The 9457-nt window shown below is 50.6% G+C and overlaps 1 long non-coding RNA gene, 2 other non-coding genes and 1 pseudogene across 3 annotated transcripts in view; 1 reads left to right on the top strand and 3 right to left on the bottom strand.

The window, feature by feature from the left end:
- Positions 1-4288, top strand: part of LOC126777297 (uncharacterized) — a 33679-nt gene extending 29391 nt beyond the window's left edge. The window contains exon 2 of the long non-coding RNA XR_007670027.1: positions 3306-4288. This is a non-coding gene — a long non-coding RNA (uncharacterized LOC126777297). The remainder of the gene's footprint in view (positions 1-3305) is intronic.
- The window catches only part of LOC126777420 (large subunit ribosomal RNA), an 8090-nt pseudogene extending 3777 nt beyond the window's left edge, over positions 1-4313 (bottom strand).
- A 909-nt stretch (positions 4314-5222) lies between these two features.
- On the bottom strand, positions 5223-5379 carry LOC126777397 (5.8S ribosomal RNA). Its single transcript, XR_007670041.1, has one exon. It is a non-coding gene; the product is annotated as a 5.8S ribosomal RNA (ribosomal RNA).
- A 1412-nt stretch (positions 5380-6791) lies between these two features.
- On the bottom strand, positions 6792-8694 carry LOC126777412 (small subunit ribosomal RNA). The gene has a single exon (XR_007670053.1). It is a non-coding gene; the product is annotated as a small subunit ribosomal RNA (ribosomal RNA).
- Between the last annotated feature and the right edge of the window lie 763 nt (positions 8695-9457).

The following is a 9457-nucleotide window of genomic DNA, read 5'->3' as shown; positions in this document are numbered from 1 at the left end:
TCGCCAGTAGGTCTCCAGTTCCCCTAGGCTGTGCCTTACGGCCCGAGTGTGTCCGTCGATTACTTCCGCTGCTGCACGACTGGGACACTTCCGAAACAACTCCTGCATCTGTGCGTACTCAGCTCGTCTCCGCCTGCGGCTAGACCGAAAATCTGACGCACTCGGGTAGTCAAATCCATTATTCTTACGGCGGAGACGTCTCCTAGCCTTCGCCCCAGGCTCGCAGCGCCGCTTCCGTCTCTCAATCTCCCGAAGGAGATCTTCCAGTACTTGCGCCGCGTTCGAGCTGACAGGGGTTTGGGCTGTACGGCGTGGCTCATCGTCAGGTGGGTCTTCGGAGGCGCTCTCTGACTCTCTCGTAGGCAGCACTTCCGGGGTCCGTTCGGTGCGCGAACCCCTTCTCGCGTTGGGCTCAACTTCCGAGAGTGCCAACTCCTCCAGACATGTTTTCACAAGTCCTTTGTATTTGGCACTCCGGCGTTGGCCTTTAACTGCTTCCAACGTCCTACGGAGTTGGGGCAGTTTGGCGAGAAGGTCTGCGTTCGGACACTTCCCGGTTTCCCTCGTAAGTTGCGCCTCGACTCGAGCCATGAGAAGCAATTCCTCCTCACTCCACCTGCGCTTCACCAACGCTGGAGCAGCCTCCGCATTGGCCTCGACGGGGTGGGCTCTACGTTTGTGAACACCCAACCCCGTCTTGGTTCCAAAAGAACGTCCACACATTGGACAGGTCCATCCAAGTGGCCGCCCAGCGTTCCCGCCGGGAACGCCAGATCGAACCACCGGGGAAGAACTGACCGTGCTCCCCGACTCCTGTGGAAGATCGGGGCGGCCCAATATTTTCTTATTTGGACTTTTTGCAACGGTTAGATCTCCCATATGGTCGGGCCGCAAACCCAACCACGGGATTCGCCCACGGTTTTTGCAAGGTCCCAACCGAAGAAAACCGCTTGGCTTGAAGGTCTCCGTAGAGACCAACCATCGGGACTACTGCGAGGAATCTCACCTCGCAGTCACCACCTGGATTACAACCTTAAGATGGAAGGCTGTCGCACCACTCAAAGAGAATCCAGGGTCAAGCCTGATTCCGGTCTCCACCACCGCAGACGTATCCGTGAGGACCGTATCGGCGATGGTGGAGACCGCAATGGAATAGCGCTTGTGGCCTCGTCGACGAGTGGATTAGGATATTTGCACCAACGAGGCATGCAGCACCGCAACGGCTACTATCGGGCTGCCTAATTTAGGTGCGGATCCCCCCCTCCCACATCAGCTTGGCAGCGGCGCCACGGGCAGGCTGTGGATAGGAGTTGGGCGTCGTGACAAGTCACTCTTCCCCTTTGACGGGCTGGCCGCGCATTCTTCGCATCCCCGAAGCTAGCCGGCGGGCTCGGAAATTCGTGCTACGACCAACCCGTGAGTATCTAAGACAACATCTTCCCCGTTAGGGGTGTGAGCATTCCACCAAGACAATGCCACATTGATCAGTCAAGGTTGCCCACATATTTTCATATGTGTGCAGACACAACCGCCATGGGCCAATACCGCAGGTTTGCTTACTTAAGAGAGTCATAGTTACTCCCGCCGTTTACCCGCGCTTGCTTGAATTTCTTCACGTTGACATTCAGAGCACTGGGCAGAAATCACATTGCGTCAACACCCGCGAGGGCCATCGCAATGCTTTGTTTTAATTAGACAGTCGGATTCCCCTTGTCCGTGCCAGTTCTGAGCTGACCGTTGAACGGCGGTCGTACAGAACCGCGCCGATCGCGCACGAGACGAAACCGACGCGGCCTTACGGCTAGGAAGATCCGCGGAAGGCCGGAACGCGGGTCCGGATTCCGCACGAACGTCCCGAGAGACGAACGAGCTTCGACCAGGCCCGGCACCGGCCGCATCCGCTTCCCGTCCAAACCCGACACGCCCCGGTCCTCAGAGCCAATCCTTATTCCGAAGTTACGGATCCAATTTGCCGACTTCCCTTACCTACATTATTCTATCGACTAGAGGCTCTTCACCTTGGAGACCTGCTGCGGATATGGGTACGAACCGGCGCGACATCTCCACGTACATCCCTCACCTGAATTTTCAAGGTCCGCAGAGAGTATCCGGACACCGCCGCAAATGCGGTGCTCTTCGCGTTCCGAACCATATCTCCCTTCTATAGGATTCCATGGAACTCGAACGCTCAGGCAGAAAAGAAAACTCTTCCCGGACCCCTCGGCGGCGTCTTCAGGCCACTTTGGGTTACCCCGTCGAACACTCGCTTTGAAACGAGGGAACGATTATTGAAACGGTTCCGCTGCCGGGTTCCGGAATAGGAACCGGATTCCCTTTCGCTCGAAGGGCGTTATTCAGTTTATATATATATACATACATAAAAAAAAAAACACGCCACATCGACATAAGATCTCTCCTTGAGCTTAGGATCGACTGACTCGCGAGCAACTACTGTTCACGCGAAACCCTTCTCCACGTCAGTCCTCCAGGGCCTCGCTGGAGTATTTGCTACTACCACCAAGATCTGCACCGACGGAGGCTCCAAGCGGGCTCACGCCCAGACCCTTCTGCGCACTCCGCCGCGCACGTCCTACTCGTTACGGCATAATGACGCAAACGTACAACGTCGCACGTGCCCGTAACGGTAGTGTATAGGCAAAACGCTTCAGCGCCATCCATTTTCAGGGCTGGTTGCTTCGGCAGGTGAGTCGTTGCACACTCCTTAGCGGATTCCGACTTCCATGGCCACCGTCCTGCTGTCATGAGCGACCAACGCCTTTCATGGTGTCCCATGAGCGTTTTTTAGGCGCCTTAACACTACGTTTGGTTCATCCCACAGCGCCAGTTCTGCTTACCAAAATTGGCCCACTTGGCACCGTCATCAGATCTCCGGCTTCATCGTTCGAGTAAGCCGGAGTTCTCACCCATTTAAAGTTTGAGAATAGGTTGAGGTCGTTTCGGCCCCAATGCCTCTAATCATTCGCTTTACCGGATGGGACTGTTAATTATCGACGCCAGCTATCCTGAGGGAAACTTCGGACGGAACCAGCTACTAGATGGTTCGATTAGTCTTTCGCCCCTATACCCAGTTCCGACGATCGATTTGCACGTCAGAATCGCTACGGTCCTCCATCAGGGTTTCCCCTGACTTCGACCTGACCAGGCATAGTTCACCATCTTTCGGGTCCCAGCATCTGTGCTCAGAGCGCGCCTGCATTCACGGATTGGAAACGAGACGCCTCGGGAGTGCGAGAGATCGATCGAGACCGAAGCTCCATCCTCCCTGAGCGTGCGCGCGTGTTTAGCGCGCGCGCGCCTTCACTTTCGTTGCGCCTTTCAGTTTTATGTTTTAAATATCTCAATGACTCGCACACATGCTAGACTCCTTGGTCCGTGTTTCAAGACGGGTCCTGCGAGTGCCCGAAAATGAATCATCGCAGACGGATACGCGCACAGTCCGAGACAAAACACGGCAGCGACGACAGCAACGCCGCGTCGACGTCCGCACTCGGGCAGGAAATCGACGGACGACGTTCGCTTGCGTCGGGCCGGACGCGCGTGAGACGCGTGCGCGATTCGTATTATATGTACGATTTTGTACTACCGTCCGACGGCCGGTCGGCCACCGTCACGGTCCAATAGTGCGTGCGCGAACACGAACACGACTGGACTCCCGAACGGCGCTTAGACCGACATCGAACGGGTCGCGATGTATTACTGAGAGAGAAGTGCACGCCGTCGACGAACGTCGACGGACGCGACCCGTGTCACACACGACGAACCCGCTAGGGGACACGTATGCGCGACATCGAGGCGCGCGCCCGTACGCCGTCGAATGACGATGAATCTCTCCGTTCGTTCATTCGAGTTTCGCAGGTTTACCCCTGAACGGTTTCACGTACTCTTGAACTCTCTCTTCAAAGTTCTTTTCAACTTTCCCTCACGGTACTTGTTCGCTATCGGTCTCGCGGTAATATTTAGCCTTAGATGGAGTTTACCACCCACTTAGGGCTGCACTCTCAAGCAACCCGACTCTGAGGAGCGTACCTCTCGCCGTCTCGCTCCGTCGCTACGGGCCTGGCACCCTCTACGGGAAAACGGCCCCGTTCAAGACGAACTTGGACAGGAGTGGCGACGACGAGAAAGCGATACCTCCCGAACACCACATCTCCCGCGATCGTTACAACCGCGGGATTCAGTGCTGGGCTATTTCCTGTTCGCTCGCCGCTACTAAGGAAATCCTGGTTAGTTTCTTTTCCTCCGCTTACTAATATGCTTAAATTCGGCGGGTGATCCTCCCTGATCTGAGGCCAACGATAAAAAAAAAACGAGGCAGACGCGATATCCGTCAACGCGACGGCGCCGCTTTCGTCGAGACGAGACGAGACGAGACGAGATCTTCATCATCATCCGTCCGTTCCGACGTCGGCGTCGACGCGCTCTTCGGACGTCGAGTCCGCCTACTATTCGTTATCGCGCGTGCACGCACGCGCGCGCGCGCGTTCGTTCGTTCGTTCGCCACCCCGCCGTCTGTGTATATAATGATAACACAGACACGAGAGACGACACGACGCGACGCGACACGACACGACACGACACGCCTCGAAAACGAATACGACGTTTACATGTCATCACGTACGCAATGCGCGCTTTATGTGTATACGTCGTAACGAAAACGGAGCTGTTTTATCGATATACGTTCGATCGATGTTCGATAACGAGAAACGTACGAACTCTCGCTCTCTCACTAGACTAGAAGAGATCGGCCCTCATATATCCGATTACCCTCTTTGATCGAACGATAGAACGACGATCGAAAGGTCGGAGATGGGGGCGCGCTCTCGACTAGACCGATCGACGAAGACGACGACGACGACGACGTAGACGACGTAGACGTACGAATCGGTAGAGCGAGCGACGCTCTCGGTCTCTCACACATCGCGCATAACGAAACTCCGTGACGTAAACGTACACACGAACCGTATATAAATACAAAAATTTTGTAATATACACGAACACGCATGGTACATAAACATACATACACGTCGTATTGAAATATTTGAACGGACCGAGAGAGAGTCGGTTCGTATACGAATACGAATACGAACGAACTCTAAAACGGATACCGTCATGTGTTCGAGAATAACGTATAAAAGTTTAACATTACGAAAAACTATATACACATTAAACATTGAACAGTGTGGTATATATTTTTATACAGCCGGCCCTCAGACAGGAGTGGTCCTGGATGTTTCTCCACGGACCGCAATGTGCGTTCGAAATGTCGATGTTCAAATGTGTCCTGCAGTTCACACTATGACGCGCAGTTAACTGCGTTCTTCATCGACCCGCGAGCCAAGTGATCCACCGTCCAGGGTAATTGTTTATTTTCATGATGATTAGTTTCTACGATCACTGAAGCGATTCTATACACGCCCGTGATATTAGTTTGTTTAAATTTTTTTTTTTTTTCTTTTTTTATTTCTTTTCAGTATATAAATAAAAATTAAAAAAAAAAAAAATATTAAAAAAAAAAAATTAAAAAAAAATATACGTTATTTGAAGATGACGATGCGCTATCGAAAGACGACAACATCGTGCTTTCCTCGAGAAACCGACGTCGAAACATCAGAAGGGACGCGTTGAACGACCCCGTTTTTATTATATTCGGAGTCGTCGTCTCGCATCCGAACGACATACGAACGCCGAACCGCATTTTGTTTTATTTCATTTTACGAAAAAAACAAACGAAACTTTCAGCGGACGCTTCTCGTATCCCCGCCGACTGACCGATTGACTGACTGACTGACTGATCGTCGATCATCGTATCATCGTCTAGGAGAGCGTGTGAAACGCATCATCGCACGTATCGATCGAAAGCACGAGGCCTCTATGAAAATATGATATAACGCATAAAACACAAAACACGAAAACACATCGACGTCACCACGGATCGATATCATATTAAATTCAAAAACGAATTCAAATCGACACTCACATAACGACCGATCGATGTAAACGATGACGAGACTCGTAATCGAACGGAGACGACGACGCGTAACGTAGACGTAGACGTAGACGTAGACGAAGAACGAAAGACGAAAACGAAAACGAAGAGCGACGAGAGTCTTGAACTCGAAACGTATACAGTGTCGTATATATATTATACATGTGACTCGCGGCGCGGATTCTTGCCGGTCTACGTACACAGGTATAACATAACGAAGACGACTACGGTAACGACGAGTGAAGACTGCACGCGTGCAACTTCGATGTTCGTTAGCTAGCGTTCTCGCTAGTTACGTTCGCCGCGTACATACGACGTCCACATTCGAATTGAAAGTACACGATTACATACGTCTTACGACGATCGTTATATTCGTATCTCTTTTTATAATACTACGTTTTAATATATATACGTATATCGATTCGATGACGACGCTTCAGCGATACGTATTGTATTTATATATTTTTTTGCGAATATCGTTATTTTCATACGTGATGATACTAACGTCGAAGGCGATGACGACTCGTATATCAACGAACGCCTAGACGAAGACGACGTAGTCGTCGTCGTCGTCGGAGAAACGATAATGCGATCCACCGATCGAATTCGCATTTTTTCGTATTATGATTCTTTTTGGTTGTTGTTATTGTTATTGTTTTATTATATCGTCGTATATCGGCACTCTCATTGCTCTTTCGTGCTGCACTATTTATCTCGCTCGTATACAGAGAAGAGCTCGATCCGCACAGAGACGAAACAGAATTCGAGATAGATAAACGTACGTTAATGATCCTTCCGCAGGTTCCCCTACGGAAACCTTGTTACGACTTTTACTTCCTCTAAATGATCAAGTTTGGTCAACTTCCCAGCAACGCCGACGGCCGTGAAGCCACCGCGTGTCGGTCCGAAGACCTCACTAAATCATTCAATCGGTAGTAGCGACGGGCGGTGTGTACAAAGGGCAGGGACGTAATCAACGCGAGCTTATGACTCGCGCTTACTAGGAATTCCTCGTTTATGGGGGATAATTGCAAACCCCAATCCCCAGCACGAAGGAGTTTCAACGGGTTGCCCGGGCCTCTAGGCCAGGGAGAACATGCTGATTCCTTCAGTGTAGCGCGCGTGCGGCCCAGGACATCTAAGGGCATCACAGACCTGTTATTGCTCAATCTCGTGCGGCTCGAAGCCGCCGGTCCCTCTAAGAAGAATTTTAATACGCCGCCAGTGAGTTGCTCGACCGAAATCGGGCACACCTAAATGACGACGCCTATTTAGCAGGCTAGAGTCTCGTTCGTTACCGGAATTAACCAGACAAATCGCTCCACCAACTAAGAACGGCCATGCACCACCACCCACCGAATCAAGAAAGAGCTATTAATCTGTCAATCCTTCCGGTGTCCGGGCCTGGTGAGATTTCCCGTGTTGAGTCAAATTAAGCCGCAGGCTCCACTCCTGGTGGTGCCCTTCCGTCAATTCCTTTAAGTTTCAGCTTTGCAACCATACTCCCCCCGGAGTCCAAAATCTTTGGTTTCCCGGAAGCTGCCCGCCGAGCCATTGTAGTAACGTCGGCGGATCGCTAGATGACATATTTACGGTTAGAACTAGGGCGGTATCTAATCGCCTTCGAACCTCTAACTTTCGTTCTTGATTGATGAAAACACCTTTGGCAAATGCTTTCGCTGATGTTCGTCTTGCGACGATCCAAGAATTTCACCTCTAACGTCGCAATACGAATGCCCCCAGTTATCCCTATTAATCATTACCTCGGAGTTCTGAAAACCAACAAAATAGAACCGAGATCATATTCTATTATTCCATGCACGAAATATTCAAGCGGCATTTTGAGCCCGCTTTGAGCACTCTAATTTGTTCAAAGTAAAATTGTCGGCCCACCTCGACACTCACCGAAGAGCACCGCGATAGGATTTTGATATTGAACCGGCGTTTTACCGCCGGCTCACCGACGATATGCTCCGCAAACGTGTCAGTATCACCGCGGATGCGGTGCACCGACAGCGCGGCGCACAAATGCAACTACGAGCTTTTTAACCGCAACAATTTTAGTATACGCTATTGGAGCTGGAATTACCGCGGCTGCTGGCACCAGACTTGCCCTCCAATTGTTCCTCGTTAAAATATTTAAAGTGTACTCATTCCGATTACGAGGCCTCGAAAGAGTCCCGTATCGTTATTTTTCGTCACTACCTCCCCGTGCCGGGAGTGGGTAATTTGCGCGCCTGCTGCCTTCCTTGGATGTGGTAGCCGTTTCTCAGGCTCCCTCTCCGGAATCGAACCCTGATTCCCCGTTACCCGTGACAACCATGGTAGTCGCAGAAACTACCATCGAAAGTTGATAAGGCAGACATTTGAAAGATGCGTCGCCGGTACTGGACCATGCGATCGGCAAAAGTTATCCAGATTCATCAAAATTAACGACTTCGGACGAGACGCCCTCCGTCGATTGGTTTTGATCTAATAAAAGCACTCATCCCATCACTGGTCAGAGTTCTGATTGCATGTATTAGCTCTAGAATTACCACAGTTATCCAAGTAACTGAGTAAGATCTAAGGAACCAAAACTGATATATTGAGCCATTCGCGGTATCGCCTTAATACGGCTTGCACTGAGACATGCATGGCTTAATCTTTGAGACAAGCATATAACTACTGGCAGGATCAACCAGGGAGCTAACATAGATTATTCTCGACGACGACGACGACACGTCCGTGCGTGCTTGCGCGAACGCGACACCTTCGCCGTAAGTTTCTCTCATTTAATTCGATTCTCGTTTCTAGCAACGACGACGACGACGACGACGTTGTCTTCGTTCGTCGTCGCTTCGAAACGAGGTTCGTCGTACCGTATCGATTCGATCGCGTTAGACGCGATAGACTCTTACGGTTGACTTTTTTCATTCATTATCATAATAAATAATGATAAATAACCGACGACATCGAAGTAGCCCGAGAAGAGCACGACGACGACGACGACGATTCGTCTTCTAAGATGACACTCGACGGTCACGAATATGAATATTCGAAACGAGATCGTTCATTTTAGAAACACTTCCGTACACGATGTGCACGTATGTTATTGTTCAACGGATATATGTGTCGTGAAACATTCGGATCGACGCCCGGTGTTTGAGTGTTCGTACCGATACTCGGGTTATGTATTTTTCGTACATGATAGTTTTTGTTAATATAAAGAGTTTTAGGAACGACCGTTTCGCATACATTTCTATATGCATTAAACGAACGTACTGAATCTTTTAAAAACTCCGTCTGCCGCGTTTATCTCCGAAGACATCGTCATCGCACCACACATCGGGGTCCACAATAAATCTACACGAGAACGTCATACGTTATCATGTCGATGAATTTGTAGAGAGAGGAGCGATGACGACGCCGGAGTCGCTTTAGAAAGAGCAACTTACGTACGTCCGTCGG

This window comes from Nymphalis io, chromosome 22 (assembly GCF_905147045.1).
Source record: "Nymphalis io chromosome 22, ilAglIoxx1.1, whole genome shotgun sequence".
NCBI lineage: Eukaryota > Metazoa > Arthropoda > Insecta > Lepidoptera > Nymphalidae > Nymphalis > Nymphalis io.
This window is presented reverse-complemented; position numbering and strand designations above follow the sequence as displayed.